The following is an 18,891-nucleotide window of genomic DNA, read 5'->3' on the forward strand; positions in this document are numbered from 1 at the left end:
TCTAAACCTGAAATGGCTAAAAAGCATACTGCATTCAATAAGTGTGATGAATTAGGATCTTAAAAAGAACATTAAGTATTTTGGTAACATTAGTGTCCTTGTTGACTCTTGGGACAGAGTGTGCCATTAAGTCTATATTTCCAAAGACCTAAATACGTGTACTTAACCAATTTAGAGGCTCTTGCTACCAATAGGGTTGCTTTTATGATACAAAGATGTGTAATATTGTTTATTTAAAATTCTGGCTTATGTTAAGTGCAAAAAACTCATGTTTAAAAGGAAGGAAATAAAAATTGTGAAACTTCTGTAGCCTTCTGACCTTATCCTAGCATCAAGCCTAGAAGCTGCTGAGCTGCCTAGTTCTGATCCAGCAAAGCAATTAAGTGTATATGCATAATTTTGGACTTGAGAGTTGTGCCATTGAAATCAATTTATCTGATTCTGTAATGGTTCTTACCACTTACCAATGAGAAACCAAATTTTGCCTAAGCACAATGAGCTGGTAGTTCCTGTTATAGGATGTACTTAGAAATGCTAAGGAGTACTAATTATGCTGTGGTGGTTGAAGGTATTTAGCACTGGCAATGCTAACGTGCTGTATCAGAGTACTTCAGTCTTGTCTTTAGAGAGCATCTTTACAGCCAGACATGCATTTACTCTCCAGCCTTCTTTCTGCTAACATCTCTTTTGAAATTAACTACAAGGTCTGGCCTTTTTTTTTTTTTATCTAGAATGGGGATATTTGTCCTTTTTGCTGATCAGAGGTTGGCAAATAATTGCACAAATTTAAAGAGGAATCTGATACTACCACCATTTGCTCATTGCTGGTGCTTCATGTGAACTTAAACTCAGGAGGGTCTCTACTACACAGTTTCCTTCTCAAATTGCTACTTATAAATCCAAATCTGTGTTAGCTAAGTTTTCATTCTTTTTGGTTGCCTTATTCTTTCTTGTATACATTTCTGCAATTTCCATTGACCACAGCTGGTGCAACAAGAATTTATTTGAATGTCAGATTTCATGGAGACTCCTTGTCTCTGGGCAACATTCTGGTTTTGTATGCAGTTAATGCAGAAAAGGGTTAGGATGGAGTTCTGGTCAGCAACAGAACAACTGCTTTTTACATAAGGATGTGTTTGCAACACTCTTCCAATTGCAGCCTTTTAGTGCTAGAGAAACTTTAAGACTTAGTGCACGAAGGAAATGTTTAATTAACTCTTTAAATCTAATAGGAGTTTATTGATGCTGTGCAAAATAGCAATCTGGTTCACTCTTCTGTCAAATATGTCTTTCTTTGTCAACAGTGTACCTGTCTTGCATATTTTATAACCAAAATACTACTGTATAGTAAAAGACAAGCATAAAATTATTATTTAATATCTTGTTAACTTTACAGAATCAAAATAGGACATTTCCCAAATTTCTCTCCAGAGAAATTGTCTGCAAATAGAACGTTTTTTATTTTGTTGCTCATTAGAGAATATAGCACAGTTAAACCTTGAAGTGTTGTATCTGTAAGTGATACATCCTTCTGATGGAAAGACCTATTTTAAAAAAGAACTTTTTAATAAATCTCCTTTTGATAGTCATGTTTTGAGAGTGAACCAGAAAAAAAAAAAAAGGCTAATGCTGGAAAAACATAAAGAAAACAGAATTTTTTAAAGAGGTTTTTCAATTTGTTATGGATAATAAAGTCTTGGTACTTTGAAAAAAGAAAGGACATGTGTCAGAGTTTCAGATGTCAAGTAGGAAGCGTTCATGTGTAGCACTGCAGTACAAGACTGAGACAGAGAGCAAGAGCCATATAATTAAAATGGAATGAACTATGCACAGTAGCTCCAATAAAGCCCTCATTTATTTTCTTCCTCTGTCTTTAAAGCTTGGTTTAAGATACCTTTTTTTTGTTTCTCATCACTCCCCCCCCATTAAAAGAAAGATAATCAATTTCCAGAAAAAAGCCCGGAGATGCCATTTGAAAAATGCAATGCTGTCTATTCTTTCACCTACTGTATTTCCTTCTCTTTGCTCATTTTTCCTTTCATCTTTATATTTCTTCCTCTGTAGTCATTCCCCTAATATTCACTGCACACTTCTGAAAATCTCTTCCTATTTTCCTTCTCTTTCTTGCCCAGCACTTTCTTCTGTGTACATACTGTGAATTTGTCCTCCCTTTTCTACCTATTATTTTGCTTTTCTCATTTACACAGTTTCCAGGAAAGAGGCAGTTCCAGCTATGTATCTCTGCTCTCAGCCTGCTTCTGCTCCGCTCTGAGGAGGAGATAGCCGGAGGAAGCTCCGTGTAGCTTTTCCCTTCATGCTGGCTGCCACAAGAGAAGTGGTTTCCCACACCCCAGCTCACAGGCAAGGTGCTTTGCTTAGCTTGTGGCTTCTGGAAACTGAAAGGTTAAAACTGAGACTAATAAGGAGAGCAAACCATGGTGTTTGCCTGCGGCTCTCTCTTGGTTGGGATGGATGTCCATGGGCCCACGGAGGTGGCAAGCTGCTGAATCGGCTGATGAGGGCCAAGGGGAGAGTGGATCACCACGCTCCAGAGAGCTGGTCTGTGGCCGCCTTCCAGCTGCCAGCCTCTGTTTCTATAATAGGTAAGCAGGGGCTTATTTGGCACTTGCTGATCTAGTGTCCAGTAGATTATCTGCTGCTTTGTGCTTGTGTCTGATCGGTTTTAATATTTCCATTGTGCTTATGTCTAAGCAATGTCTTTTGGATGAGAAGACCAAGCAACATTTATTGGGGGGGGGGAACTTTGGACAGAACTCTGAAGTCTACTGACGTGCTTGTAGTTGAATTCTAATTACCAGAGTGCAGGAGCCCCCTTACTTTGAGCTTTAGTTTGAAATTCAGGACTTTGTTTAAACAGTGTCGGAATGAATGGAAAGAACACAGGATGAATGAAACTGTTACTCAAATATAGCATAACTTGTTTACACACATTTTGGAACTGGCCCCTGCTGCTTCCTGTCAATCCATGTGTTTGCTTTTGGTATTACCATGCTTATAGAACAAGTTCTATTTTGCTGTCGTGCAACTGCTCTCTGCGCTATGGTTCCTTTTGTCCATTGTTTCCTGCTTTCTTGTTTCCCTTCTATCCTGGCAATAGAACTGCAGAAACCCCCTGAAATGGGCACCTACTCCCTGTTGTCCTCTTAGGAAAAAAAAAAAAAGGCACATATCCGATACCACTCTGGGGTTACAGAAATAATTGCTGCTTTGCAAATGACAAGTTCACAAAGCCCAGTCATCTTTTGCACATCAGAACTAAAACCTGCAAACACACCTCATGCACACATACCTACATGCTTCTTCCTTATTTCTTTTAAATACTTCCCCTAGGTGCTTCTTTCTCCATTGCCAGAAATACTGTCATTCACATCCTTGAAAAATCTTCGATCATTGGAGATTAAGTTTGTGGGGGAAGGGAGAGCCTTCTTTTCCTTAGGTAGATATTACACTACGCCATTCTGTGCATGGTAGGTGAGGGAGGAAGAAACAGAAAGGTGGAGCCATTATCCAACTATTCTGCAAGGTCGCAAGGGTATGTTTGATAGAGTCAGAGCAGCAACCAGACCCCTCTAGGTGATCTTCAGGACAGCAGATTAAACAAATATTATCTCTTCTGTTATTAGGAGAGCTGATAGTTTAGAACCTGTATTAGTAAACATCTACTGTTACAGTAGAGTAAAAGGCATCTTTGCCATAAATCATGAGCAAGCAATTAAGCTGTAACAGTAAAAATTTTTGGCTATATGTTTTGCTGGGTTGTGTTATATAATAGTCTTGAACTGAGAGCACAAGAGGGTGAGGACAAAATTAAATGAGTCATTGTTAAAAATAGGATGTGGATCTGAATTAGATGTTGAATGTGCTGGGCAGCTGAATAGAGGATGCAATTTGTTGTGAGGAACAGGCTGTGTCTATGTAATATAAATTTTGAATGCTACATAAACTCATAGTGATTAGGGGTTACTGGTGATAGTTGTTGTAAAAATTGCTTGGAAACTGAAATAGTCTGGGAATTGTGTGTACTGTTACAACTAGTACTGCAGGGACAACAAAAGCATCTGACTGGTCCAGTGATGGATGTTTCTTCCTATGCAAGGAAATGAGGCACAATACTTTTTAATCTTTCTTTATATTGAATATCATGTGTGGCAAGTGGGGACGTGACTATATAAGCCAAGTGGAAATAGCAAAAGTAAGAAGCAGCTCTATTGGGATGTATAGGAAATCATGAACTCAACTTTGTTTCAAGCTATAGGTGGTTAGAATGGGGTTTCTCTCCCAGCTAGGAGGATGCAACAGTTCAGTTTATAGGGTGAGGGAAGAAGTGATCGTTTTAATGATGATAAAGATGGCAGGAAATTATGACCTCTGGCTATTACTGGTGATAGAATGCTTCTGCATGTAGACTAGAAGGCTTCCAGTCTGACCCAGCACACCAAACTTTAGGTTATGTTCCTACACAATTTAAAGCTGGAGTATGATGAGCTTGAGCAGTGGTTTACCTGCTTCTCACTGTCATCCAGATGCCTTTAAGGAATTCTTTGACAAACATTTTCATCAAAGTAGAGTAGCTACTAGTAACTCTGTTGGATGAGTGAGTTTTCCTAATCAGATCACATTGCTTTAGATAGAAAGCACCATGCATTATGCTGTGCTGTGTGGGCATCTAAGTTGTCCACTTGGTTTAGATATTGGCGGAACCCCCCCCCACATTTCTCTGAGCTTATTTTGCATCCTAACTGGGGGGACGGGTGGCACTAAAAAGCAAGGTCTTTTAAAAAACAAACAAACAAACATAGCAGAGAATGTGCTGGTCACCATGGAAACCAGGCTTTTGATGAAAAGACTATCTGGTAAACTTCATAGTGAGTTCCGATTACAATAATGATCCACTTTGTTTTTTCAAATGCTTCCATTTTCTCTTCTGCTCTCTAGCTTTCTTCTTAGATGATAGAAAGGAGGAAACTGCAAAATATGGAGATTTGTCTTTAAAGTACAGTAAAATACTTATTTCAGCAAAATAGTAACCCATTTTGCTGAAACAACGTTTTTATGTAAGGCTAGAACATGCAAATGGAAGCTATAGCAAAATAATTCAGTGCTTAACAACTCTTTGGACATACATCAAGTTTAAAGGCCAATTACTTCAAAGAATGTTGGGAAAATTCTGTCAATAAAGCGGTGGCTAAAATTGGCCATTTGTAGAAATAATGCCTCTGCATTTGTAAGCATCCTGACATTCAGCACAGAGCCTCATGAGCTCGGTGAAGTTATTCATGCATGCCTGCACAATGTGGGTTCTTAGTCCGGAAAAGCTATCTTCATATAATTTGCCAGCCCTGAATTTTGTGGTATGTTGGAAGGTTTTATTAAAAATATCATTGAAACTGTCAATCAAGGTTTTTCTGACCTCAGGTATATGTATCAAGCAGTAAATATTTGAAAGCTGAACCAGAAGAGCCATCAATGGCTGAATAAATATGGCTCTACGTAAAAATCTGGGGATTGACTGATGTGAGCTTCAGTGAAACAGCTTCTGAGATGCTTCAGAATAACATCAGATAACCTTATCTTCACAGAAATGAGCCCCTGAAATTCTCATGTAATGGGCTTATGGATAATAGGAGAACTGATACAGGACTGAGGTAGTTTCAGTGCATATTTTAGGATGCAGTCCTTCCATTGTCTGCGGTTTCATGACCACAGCGATATTGTTCTTGGATCATGAACACACTGTTCACTCTAAATAAGAGGAACTTATTATGTGAATATTAAAGTAATAGTAAATCCGACTCTGGAAAAAATGTAAATGCAAATCTTAATGCATGTCAACTTGACTGGTAATATACACGTTTCTTCTCTAAGGAATTTGTATTATCAATTATTATAAGTAAATTCTTTATCAATGTTTATTAAAATTATATCTTACTATACTAAAAAGTATTTTATTAAAATTATACTATTTGCTGATCAGGTGATAATACTGCTGATCATAATTATATCTGATGATGACACCATCATCTTTCACTACTTCCAGTGTGCATGCAAAGTTTCATCTTCCTTCTTTGGCTGTGGAAAGTACTGTAGGATTTTGCCACATTATTCTTTTGAAGTTGACAGGGTCTGTTGAGGTTCTGTAGAATGAGTTGCCTGCTGTGACCTCTAGCTCAAGAGTAATCAAATGTGTCTTTACTTTTATTGATAGAATCCTTTTTTTTTTTTAGCAGAAGACTATAGTATTTTGTAATTCTTTAAAATATCTATATGAGTCTCAGGCACATACAGTGGAGGGTTTGGCTCAGAGAAAAAAAGCTTCAGTTTTGTTTTCAGGCATACTGTGTTTAAAATGCTCTCTGACACTGAGGAGACATGACATACAAGGTTGCAAGACTTAATAGATGTATTTTATTATCAACATTGTTTTACATGGATTTAGGTTTCATTCTGAAGCAACTTAAAGATGCATTACACTTCAAGCATGCCAGTTGTCTCGGAATTGCTTGTATGCATGATTATCTGCAGATTTTGATATTTCTTTTAAAAATATGTTTATGACTATTTCAACAACATTCATTTGACTCTGTTCAGGTTTTGTACATGGCTGTCTTAAAAAAAAAAAAAAGAAAAAAGAAAAAACCTCTCCAGCTCTGTACACAATAGTCATCTTTACAAAAGTATTTGGTTTATTGCATTTAAGACACTACTTTTTGTGCTAAATTCCTCCCTTTCTTTCAATCTCTTCCTTCCTTATACAAAGTAAAGATATTCTTGCTTTGTACAGTGCATTTGCTTAAGAAATTTAGAATTTTCTATGATGGTGACAAATGTATTAATTTAATAAGCTGGGCTAATTTTCTAGACTAATATGTCTTTATGCAGAGCACTTTTGGGAAAAGTAAATAGTTAATCACTGTAAATGTGTTAGTAAACCAGTCTGAAAAGACTAATATCTGATTATTCATGCTTACATTATTTAAAGCTATTAGAATAGTTCTTTGTTTTCTTTTCTAACCAAATTAAAACATACGCATATTTGAGGTCTAGACCTTAATGTTCTGTCTTCTGAAGAGGCCCTTCATTTTCTTAAAGAAGCCAAGTAATCATACACACTGCAGAGACTATCATGGATGATCTAGCAAAATGTTTTAGCTAATAAGTGGGTTTTAACAGCTGAGTAATCTTTTGACTTCAGTGGTGCTTTTGTGTGCTTTAGGATTCATGTTAATATGTTTTGATCAATTAGGTCTTGAATGCTCAGTATCTTGGTTGATGCCTCTCCACTGCGGGCATTTGGTTCTCTGTGCACATGACCTCCAATTGCATCTTTGGTAGTTGCAAGGAAACTTGTCAGGAGGACACTTCTCGGAAGTTTTACTTAGCAAAACTGTTTTGGCAGCTAAAGTAATGAAAGAATTTGGTCTGCACTGAAATAGAAACAAAGTCCTTTGCTGATGCTACAACTTTTTACCAAGAGGTTGGACTTAGCAGTCTCAAAATGCATTTATTCTTAAGGAACTTTGACATTCTGTAATGTTGGGTACCTGCAGAAACACTTACAGGTATTTAAAAATCTTGAAGTCATCTGATGATTGAATTCTTCTTTTGGACCTCAGAAGGTTTTTCTCCTTTCATTTTATCCAATAACAACTTGCACCTGGGAAACTCTGTGCTTGACTCTGCTGTGCGTGGAGGTAGGGGTGCTGAGGAATTGAGTATGTACAAGAAAAACAAACTTATCTGAATTGTGATTCAGTGGGACACCTAGAAGGCTCCTTTTGCATGCCAGACCAGTCCCCTACATTTTTATTCTGCAGTGTGGTTGGTCCCTGTGGAGGGCTGAAAGCAAACCCAAGATGGAAAGTTTTATAAGGTAAGCACATGACAAATATTCCTGATGGTTTGTTACTTATGAAAAAGCAGGATGGTCCTGAGGGCACTGCAACCACCTGAAAAGCTACTTAAGCTTGGGGAAATGTAGTAGAGAGCATGATGGCACTGTGTGATGGGCAGGAGGGGCCTCACTCCTGTGCTTTTGTATCCCAGAGTCTGGGGGCAAGACTTGGAAAATGGTAACCCCAATTATTAAAGAGGAACATGAAGTCAGGAGCGGCTTTGCTGCTTGTTAAGAAAGCAGATGAGAACAGCAACAACAGAAAGGCAGGAAGCTGTGAATAAATGTGGGTATGAGAGCTGGGAGGCTCTGCTTGGGCAGGAGGCAAGTGGTTTGGTGCAGCAGCCCCGGGGCTGCCCACAGGGCTCAGCTCTGAGGGGATGCAGCTGCCCCATTCTGCCCCCACACCCACACCCCCCAGCAAAAGCGCTTCAGGATTTTCAAGTGACAGCTCAGGGAAGGATCTGTCATCTTATAAAACAGGGTTTGGTTCTTTTGTTCTCCTCTGCAACTTTGTCAGCAGGAACAAGCCTTTGGCTCTGACAGAAGAAATTTGTACTGCTTTCACCTTTTCAATATTGTTATTAAAAATGAATCCCAATGAAGCTGGCAAACTTAATGTACGTTACTCCTCCAATTACAGTGAGTATGTATAGGCAGCCGCTTGGGAGGTGTAAGAGGAGGCAGTGGACACTTTCTGCCAAGCTGCAAGGTCAGTTTAAGGACTGGTATCATGAGAGGCCAAGTTACAGGGAGAAACTTTACTGTCTGGCATAGATTGGGGTGTCCTCAAGGCACAGGTGGTCGAAAAACAGCTTGATCCTTCTTTGGCCACCTCATGTTGTGTTTGAGAAAACGTGTCATAGAAGATGAAATGGTTTCACTTCCATGCCAGGCTGTTGAGAGGCTTTGATTTTTTGCACCAAGGAGACACTTGTGCTGTCCTGGCACTGGCAGTGCAGTCTCTTCAGTGGTTTTTGTGGCTTACAACCCTGTTCTCCCTGAGCAAGTGCTGCAGCCTCAGCAGAGGCAGGCGCAGCAGGACTGCCATGCCAGAGAAGCAGCAGCACTTTGTGAGGAGACCTGCGCCCTGGCCCTGCAGCGATGAAGCTATGGGTAGATCCATGGCAACCTACTTCAGCTCGCTTCCACTTCTGCCTAGACAGAGATGGCAAAAACGCGCCATTGAATGCGAGCGTGGGGAAGGGGCAGAACAGCTCAGCTCAACCAAAGGAGAGAACATGGCTGTTGGGTTTGGCTTGCCTCTGTCCCAGGGGGATGACCATGCATAAGGGCCTAGGGTTGTGCTGCTCTGTACATCCTTCTGCGCTTAGTGTTTGCATTCAGGTTATTGAATAAATACCCTGAAGCAAAGCAGCTAAGAGGGACCAGGGCAGCTCTGGCCATATGACATCTTCCTGGGGACAGGCTGAGCCTGGGCTGGGATATCGGCCTGTGGGCAAGGCCAGGATCGGGCCCGCTGAGGCCACCCTTGGCCCAGCCTCGGCCCCCTCGTAGGACCTGTGGTGGTGGTCTCCCAGTCGTCTTCCTCACTGACCTGACTTGATGCCGGAGGGTGGTTTTGTAATTGCTTTGGTCAAATTTAGTCTGGGATCAGAAAATGGAGGTGTTACATCTAGTCAGGAATTTATCAACTGGACTAGCATCTCTGAAAGGAAAACCGGTGATAAAGTGGAAGATACCAGGGAGCAAAACCCATCTCGCTTTCCTCCAGCCCACCCTGTAATAGTAGTGATCAGGACAGCATGACCCCATGTCGTCTGGGGGATATGTGGAAGTGTGAACGTAAGCTGCTTTTCTGACTTTAACTGTACGCTGAGTCTGACTACCTTTAAACTTAGCAACGTGTTTTTCTGAGCTTATGGCTATGACACTAACTGTTCTGCTGCTTTATGAAAATCTTGCAAAATCTTCCTTTCCAAGCCCCAGAATAAAGTGACCGAAATGTCAGGGAGGAAGGTGAAAGGGGGAAAAAAAAAAAAAGTTTTATAGTAAGCATTGATATTAATCATTTGTTTGATTTATCTTCTGCATGTCATAGATTATTTTAGCCAATTGATCAGAGTCTCATTTGGTTTTCCATATGTGTGGGTGAAAAATTATCTTTTTTCTGGCTTATCATTACTTCTTACTCTACAGCTACTTATGGTGATCATGTTTTCTTAAGCCACTTACTTCCTGATGGTCTTTTAGTGTGGAAATGGCCATTAATCTGAATAGCAAAACAATTAATTCTTCCAGGGCCACACTAACACTTCAAATCCACAACTGTTAAGTATAAAAAATGAGGCAAAACAGCAACATGAGAAAATTGTTGGTTTGAATCTGTGGGTGTAGGAAGCGTGGAGTCGGTCTGGGGAATCTGTTGGTTTTAAGGAGCCTTTCTCAGGCTGAGACAGGAAAAGAGAACCAGAGCATGTCTGGATACAAAACCTCTCACTGCTTTCAGTACTATCTTCAGATAATGTTTTACTTCAGCTTATAATAGTATTTAAGCTGAAAAAATATAAGTGCATATGGCAGCTAATACTTCAAGCGTGCACTGATCGTTAATCGGTCTTTAGTGGTATAGGGGAAGCTGAGAGTGGATCACGATAAGCAAAATTGTTTAAAGTTTGGTTTGTCTTTTTAGCCTCTTTTGCCCAATTATCTCTTGTACTTTGCACAGGACATTCCCCCCACAGCATGCACATGGGGAGTCACAGATGGAGCGTTGCAATGTATCATTAGTGCCAGCTGGACACTGCTGCTTGCATGATGCTTTAGCAGCAGAGTAATCGCCACCTAAGTCAGCAATCTTTCCACCTAGTCTTAGTTTCATGTAATAGCAGCAGTTATCAAATCTTTAAGTAACATAGCAGCTTTTTCCACCAGGGATTCATGCCCTCTGAATCTTCTTTCCTTGCGTATCATTTATTGGTGTCTCAGGCAACTTGCTTAAAACCTAAAGCAACGTGAATTCCAGATCAATATCAATTCTTTGTAGTCAGCTACAGGAGCACGTCTGTTGGGCTACACCTGGATTTTCTTCCTGACTATTTCTGTAGAACTGTGTAGGACTTGGTACTCTTACCATCTTCTAGGGATGGCACATCAATGTGTAGCAGTCTTCCATGTTGCCAGCAAGTGTCCAAGACTGAACTGTTTCCTTTTCCTCACAACAAATGAGAAGCTGCTCTGAAGTGGGTGAAATATTTTGAAATTAAATATCACGACAGTTACAATGAAAATAATAAATGATAGGTCCACCACCAGAAGGGATTTGGATGTGTGTGTGGGGGGAAGTGGGAACTAAAACAGTGAATACAGGTGAAATTTAGTGAATAATCTTATTCAAGCAGAACTGTTGCAGTATCAGTGCCTTTATACTTTTGATGTTTTCATACTGGGATGTTCCACTTGGGAAATATTGATATTTCCCAAAATGTTGATATTTTGGATGCTTTTTTCCCCTAGACTAAAATTTAAGGCATGTGCCAGATCTCCCCAAACTTCCTTGATTGGTCCTGCATGTCTGAGCAGCACCTTTATGATTAAGTGCAGGAGTTATTGCTGCTTAGTGCCCTGAGGTTATTAATTTCCCAGCTGGCTCCCAGGATAGATGCTGAAGGTGGATGGACAGAGCGCAGTGTTACATGGCAAACATTCTTTTTCAAGGTCTCTCTTCCAAAAATTTATTTTGAAAATTTGAAAACCAGTTGTCAAACACCTCTTGTCAATTTCCCCCCATACACATTTTTTAAAAAAAAATCCATCTAAATTAAGGGGGAGGAATCAATACACGGGTTTCATAAGCCAAGAACTAAATAAAGCACTTCTGTCTGCGTCAGTCAAAATAGCTTACACTGTCCGATAAAGATTCTTTACTTAATTAAGCCAGAAGAACCTGTAAAAATATTGTAGAAAAACTTTTTTTTTTTTTTTCTCTCTCCTCACTATAATGCTTCATTTTACCTGCCAAGCTGAAGAAACAGTTGTGGTGTTATCTTTAGGCTCTTGCCTTTTTGTGACTTTCTACACTGGAGAAACAACAATGGTCTAAAACTATTAAATTGTGTATTTTAGTTCACACTTTTTTCTCTGTCACTGTAGTATAGACAGTGATGGTCATCAGTAAATGCACATAAAATTGTGAGTTAGTCCCAAACAGATACTCATTTTATTACATTCTGTCCATTATATTAGGTCTTAAGTGCCATGTTATACCATTTATTTCTTGGTGGGGAGCCAGTCCTTTTGAGCTCTTTTCAAAACATCTTTTACAAAGGGATGCGAGCTGCTATTAAAAGGTTGTTTTGAAATGCTGTTGTCAGTGGCTGGCAGTATTTATGAATGTGGCCTGGAGTGATGCACTCATAAGTATAGTTCCAACCATAACAACTACTTCAGGATTTCTCTTTTCACTTCCTCTTGTTTTTGGTATTACAGAAATGCAACAGGATTATCAACAGTGACATTTCTAGAATTTCTTTTTCCTACATTAAAAATCCATTAAAAGTCAGAAAATTCAAGTAAATCATGAGTCTTTGTGTTTGTCTGTTGCATTCCTAACATTTCAAAGGCTGAATGTCTGAAAATCAAGGCAGTTTAAATGGTCTATGCTTCCGAAAGAGCTGAAATAATGGACTAACTAAATAGGAAGTAAGTTAATTTAAAAAAGAGCTTCCCTTTCCAGGAGAACGCTTAAAATAATCCTATTACTATTTCTAAGATGCACTTAAGGAGTTTTTCTTCTATAGAAATATTTTTAAACTTTGATACAGGACTAGGACATGGGGAACTCATGCCAGCTTCAGTAGGCATGGTGGTATTTAAAAGGCCATCATTAGATTTTCGGAACTTCTCAGTATAGGGCCTTCTATGTGGATCCTTGCTGGGAGGAAGAACCCAGGATAAAATTTTCTTCTTTTCTTTATTCTGCCTGAAATACCAGTTAAAGATATTCAGGCTCTTTGATTATGATATGTGTGTGTGTGTGTGTGTGTTCATCAGTGGTTATAATTATGGTTATTATTAGTGGTTATCATTATTAGTTTTGCTGGTTTGTTTCTATTTGAGATGTATCTTTGGTTGGTTTTTGGGTTGGTTTGTTGGTTTGATTTTGGGTTTGGTGGTTTTTTGGTTGGTGGTTTGGGTTTTTTTTTTTTAATTGTAGAGTAATTTAGGTTAGAAGGCATCTCAAAATCATCTTGTCCAGCCTCCCACTGAAAACAGGAACATCTTAGTGTAGGTTTTGATTAGTTCAAATTAGATTTCTATCCTTTAATGAAGGAATGGTAAACCTCAACTCAGGAGTTAATAAAACAATTTGTCTCTTCAGAGATGATGCATTTGTATTTAATGTTTTATTTCAAATGATACTTTATCTAAACCTCTTAAAAGTTAGCAGTGAAGGTGCCAAGTGTTATGTACTCAGCAACACTCTCTACTATTGTAAAGTTTCAAATGCTTGTCACACATGTGCCTGTGTGCACATAAGTGTCCTAATTGATAATGTTTTTGTGTTTGCTTCATCATGTTGGGTCTCTGATCCCAAAGGACCTGCCCTCCAAATGTCAGTGGCCTATTCTCCCGTGTCCCTGTGCTATATTTTAATACTTTGTTTGCAACTCCTCTCACAATTTATTTTGCAAATAGCCCTAGAATTAGGGCTGGGTGCAGCTATGAAACTGTATCACAGAACCAGCGGGGCACTGGATACCGGGCACAATTTACCAGGTGATGCTCTGCTGGGGCCATTCTGATATATCTACCCACACTGGGTCCTTCCTTTCTGCTTCAGCATGAACTTTAGTTCATTTTTCTGCTTTCATGAAGATGAGTGATTAGTGTGTGATCACCTCCGATTTGACTAATGGTCTGGCACAGCTCTGAGCCACCTGCTTTAACAGTTGACTGGAAAGCCCTCATGAGCGTCTGGGGGCCTGTCTGTTCCTGGCATCTGGCCCTGTGCTTTCTAGGTGGCATCTTTCTCCTTATTCCTCTCAGGAGCTCAGTATCGCAGCCTCTCCCTGCTGTGTGACCTGATGTAACGTGCCTCCTTGCAGGTAAAAAAAAAGGCCTATGACTCCTCTTTGGTCCACAATTAAAAATTAAGAAGACATCTGGGGATCAATATGTGAAGAATACACACACACACATATATATATTTACATGCTTTGTTAAAGGTTTGTCATGCTTGTCCAGTGCAGCACACTGTTATCTCTGAATCTTCACCAACTTTTGGACCTTGCCCTCTTCTACTGCTGGTAATTCAGTGCTTAAAAACTTATGTAGAATCCACCCTTTGTTCAAAGAACCCTTTTTTTCCCTTGTGTCCATCCTAAATTCCTAGCCTGTTGACAGAAAATGTTGTCACAGCCTTTAAAAATGTTCCTTTATTTTTCTGTTTGGGGAGGTGAGAAAGCAGATCATCTAACTTTTGGCAGTAAAAGGTAAGTGGACCTCAGTTTAGTCCCTTACTGGACAGACTGTCGTCTTAGTGCTCTGGTTATCCATACTAGGAACTAACCTATGGGTTGGGCTTTGATTAAGTACAAAGATGTGTGGCAAAATGACTTCCTGTACTTTTTAAGGAAAAGCCTTATTTTTTTTTTTTTAATTTATTTTGAGCAGATTATCTCCTGTCCATCTACTCTAGGTTTAGTATAGATGGAAGTATAAATGCTTTGTTTAGAAAAGAGGTAATTTTTATGGACTATCATAAGATTTGTTTTATTGTTAGAAGTCTAATTTTATTAGTTAAGGAAATAACTAGAAATAAATGGAATATTCTGTAACATTAAATTATGATCCGTTAGGAGTATTTTAACAGCTTCATGTGTTATGATACTTGTGTCTTGATAAGGTCTATGGTAACCTTACATTTATTGCAGAAAACATTAATATGGAATTATGCAGCAGTAGCATAACTAGGTTTAAAAGGTTTAAAAATGGTTAATCACTAAATATTTAGTATCGGTTCCCCACTTTAAAAAGCAACATTAAATCAAGATGTCAATTTGGTGGGCTCTGCACATTCTCTGCTTATACCTACCAGCTCTGGCTTCAGGCCACCTTGAGATGCATTTAATAGAACCTTTAGTTTATACTTTAAGAAATGTTACCTGTATATAATTTTCTTACTTGATTTATAGAAAGTCTTATTCTGAGGTCCTGAGTTAAAGACCAGATATGGTAGTGTAGATAGTGGAACTGGTAATGGTGTGCTTGCTATGAGTTGTATCCCTCAGCTACCTCTTTACGGCTCAGGTTTTACCCTTCCCTTTGGGAAGGAGGTGGGGGAAACATTCTGACATCAGTGTAAAATGTATATTTATGCCCAAATGTTAGAATTGGTGAGTGTTCTGGTGTGGGGTGTTTTTGTTCTGTTGTTGTTGTTTTTTGTGGGGTTTTCTTAACAAATATGGCTGCACAAGCCTGTGCCCCTTTGCTCACAATGAAGCTCTCTGTAACAATTTCTTTCACATAAAATAGCTAGGAAAATTCTATGTAAGTGGAAAAAAAAATCCCTATGGGCAGCTTGCCATTATTCCTTAGACAAATTCTTTTTAGACAAAGTCTCTAGAATGCAGACATGGTCATTACAGATTTTTCTGCCAAATGATGGCTAAGAAACATAGGTTTGGGGTTTTTTGAGGGTTTTTTATGAACTGCTTTTCTTCCAGGGATTTTAGCTTCATAATTGAAAAGCTGCTTTTTTTTTTTTATTTATTTTTGTATTTATTCTTATAGAATAATTCTAATTAGAGAGCTTCAAGACTTAGAGATGCCATGGTCAACAGTGGTGGTTGTTTCTATCCACACAGTCTTGTCAGTTACTTGTACTGCTTTCCACCAACATTAGATTTAAATTTATGTTGCAGAATTGAAAGTGTCTCTAGATGATTACTTGTTCTCTTCTCCTCTGGATATTTTTAGTACTTCAGAAATGTATGGATGACTTAAAAATCTAAGGTAGAAATTATTAGTGGTCATTTTCATTTTGCTTAACCAACATCTTTTTTCAAAGTCCATCATGCTTTTTAGTTTCTTTTCTGTCTGTACATGTAGTTCAGAACCTCCTTTACCCAATTTCAAATGATGCATCAGCAGCATGAACAAAAGCTTGTGAAACCCCCACTTTTCTAGAAAACAAAGACCGATAAACTAACTTCTTGGATTGATACTGATAATTCCTGATTCATTGTTAATAGATTTGAAAAATTATGTCACTTTTTTATAATTATGAATTGTTTTTCTGAAACATGTAAGAACATTTTACTTTTTCCAAGGAAATGACATTTTGAAGAGTGAAGTCTCACTAAAAAAATATATATATTTTATAACTGTAAGATAAAAATTGTAAAATAGAAAAAATATTTGCTATATTGACAGCCATGAATATTAATGTGTGTTTAATACAGTAGAAAATAGGTAAGATGCCTCTTACAACTAGGAAAGATTTTACAGTATGTTAGGAATTGAATTTTTACTTAAAAGGTGTTGGTCTGTTATAGTTCTGTTGAATTTTCCATAATAATAATGTTAAAATCTGAAATATTCGGTAAATATTTTTGTTCTGTATTTAGGGGAAAAATTATATCATAACCTGAAATACTTCATTTCAGTAGTCACTCAATAGTTTCTAACTAGAAACCACAAATTAAATTATTTTAGAATCAGCAGAAAGATATCTTCTTTTAATGTGTTTTAAAAGAATTGGTTAAATTCCCACTTGACATTTAAAAAAACAAAAGTCCTGAAAAATTGCAAAAGAACTATGTGGCAGACTAATAGACCAGAAAACATCTAAACCTACCAAGATGACAACTAAGGAGAGATTTTTGTCAGTGCTCAATAGATCAACATAGAGGTTAAAAATCTGATAACTGAAAGTACTTCAAACTAACACATAATAAAAATAGCAAAATCAGAAAGTTGAAGGATGTACCTGAGGAGTACCAAGTACTAATTTTCCTTAGTTACCTTCAGCCAAGATAAAAGCGAACTGAAACTTTCCTGCTTTTTGTTGCTCCCATCAAGCTCCTCGCTACCAGGCACCAAGAGCTGTGCTTGAACACCTTGGGAAGGCTCACAAGCATTCTGACCAAAGAGGTCAGAACATTTTACACATTTCTTACCTTCTTGATTTTACTATTTCATTCTTGTCCACCTTATTTAGTTCAGAGCATGGCGATTTTCTTCTACATGCAGAAGGGATCATGGCAGCATGGAGAAACAAAACACTTGCACCTAAATTACCTATTGAAAATTTAAACATCTCTCCCTGAAATACATGTTTTATTCCTTTACACTTAATGCTGCTTCTTCCTTCTGTCTGCAATGTGTCCTGTTCACACATTCACCTGTTGATGTGCGCTGCTGAGCTGGGACCTGCAGACTCCATGGCCCTTGTGCCTTCCTAAATCCTTCACTTCTTTCTGAGCAGCTGGCAGTTCATTTGAGGCTCCAGTAGTGAGATCGGAGCTTTATTAAATTCTGGGTATCACCTTTACCTTCCAGCTCGGGAATGTTGATTTGAACTGTTGTCCCATAAATTATTGGGGAGGAATAGAGAGTACAGCTCTGGATCAACCAGTCCCGAGTTTGTTTTGCTTTCTGGACAAAAAGATAGATAGGCAGGATAAAACAAGCCCCAGTTTTCACTGGCAGCATGCTCTTGGCTATCTTTCACAAAAAAGTGAGTTTTTTCTCTCCTTTAACTAGATGTAGAATAACAGCTGGTTTCAGTAATTTTTTTTCAGGCAGCAGTTGTTTTACTGCAATGGAAGAGAGAATTAGCTTTCTGGGGATGTGTGGTTCTCCCTCCATTACTCTTTATCCCTGAAATGATTTGAAAGATAACACTTAAGCAGGTTGTCAGTGTCCCTGGAACATGATCATGGCCTCACCAACCACAGTTTGAGACATATTGAGAGGACCATCTGCAAATGAAGAAGGAGAGGAAAAATCAGGTTTCCAAAAGAATTTACTACCATTCCCTCAGCTATAAGCAAAGCACCACAAAGAAATTAGGATCTTTTGTTCACCAGAAACATAGACCCTGCACTAAATCCACTCCGAACATCTGTCGGAGACTTCTTCCAAATTCTCGAAGGTGGCCTCAATAGGAGCTTAAACCTAAATTACTTGAGTGTTCAATCCTCTGCTCCTAGCTGAAAGCTTGAATTAATTACTCTATTAGCCTTTCTTCATATCTTTTGGTTCATTATAGCTGTCACCAGAGAGCATGCGGATGGAATCATAGCAGCTCTTCCTACTTCTGTGGGTGCAGTCTTTTCTTACACCTCCCATGTTTATGTGGGAAAAGTGGGGGACAGGACACCCCACGCCCCCATCCCTTCCTTTTTATGAAATTCAGGTCCAGGTTTCTTTGTGATGAGACTGATTGCAAAATATTCATAGTATTTTCGACTAAATTCTGCCTATGGCCTAGCTTTCTTCTCTCCAGAGAGATGCTACACCAATGTTTGGGTTTCTTGTGCATCCTTATAGAGAAAAAAAAAGGAATTAAGGGTTTTGTTTACAAGGGATTTGTCTCTTGATTTCTCCTCTGTTTATTGCCTAGTTCAGGATCTTGACTATATAACGTGGGGAAAAAAAACTATTATTTTTTAGCTGTGGAATGAATATTAAAACATGATCTTAGGGGTGCACGTGGACAGTCTTTTTTCTGTAATGGGTACCTTGAGACACTTTGTGAAGGTCTCCCATACTCAGTTTCTTGAAACAAAAACTGCCTACTTGAAGCATGTCGTATGTCAAATAGTAATCTTTCTACTAGCATTGCAATATGTTTTGAAAGCTTACTGCAGAGTTTAAATGTATTTTTTTTTCTGCTGCCTCCTTTTCTTGTGCTCACTCCTATATTGACTATATTTTTAATTTTGGTTATCTGTATGTATATGTGCTGTTATCTGTAAATATCCCATGTGAGTTATCTGTATATGGTAATT

This window comes from Balearica regulorum, chromosome 1, assembly GCF_011004875.1.
Source record: "Balearica regulorum gibbericeps isolate bBalReg1 chromosome 1, bBalReg1.pri, whole genome shotgun sequence".
NCBI lineage: Eukaryota > Metazoa > Chordata > Aves > Gruiformes > Gruidae > Balearica > Balearica regulorum.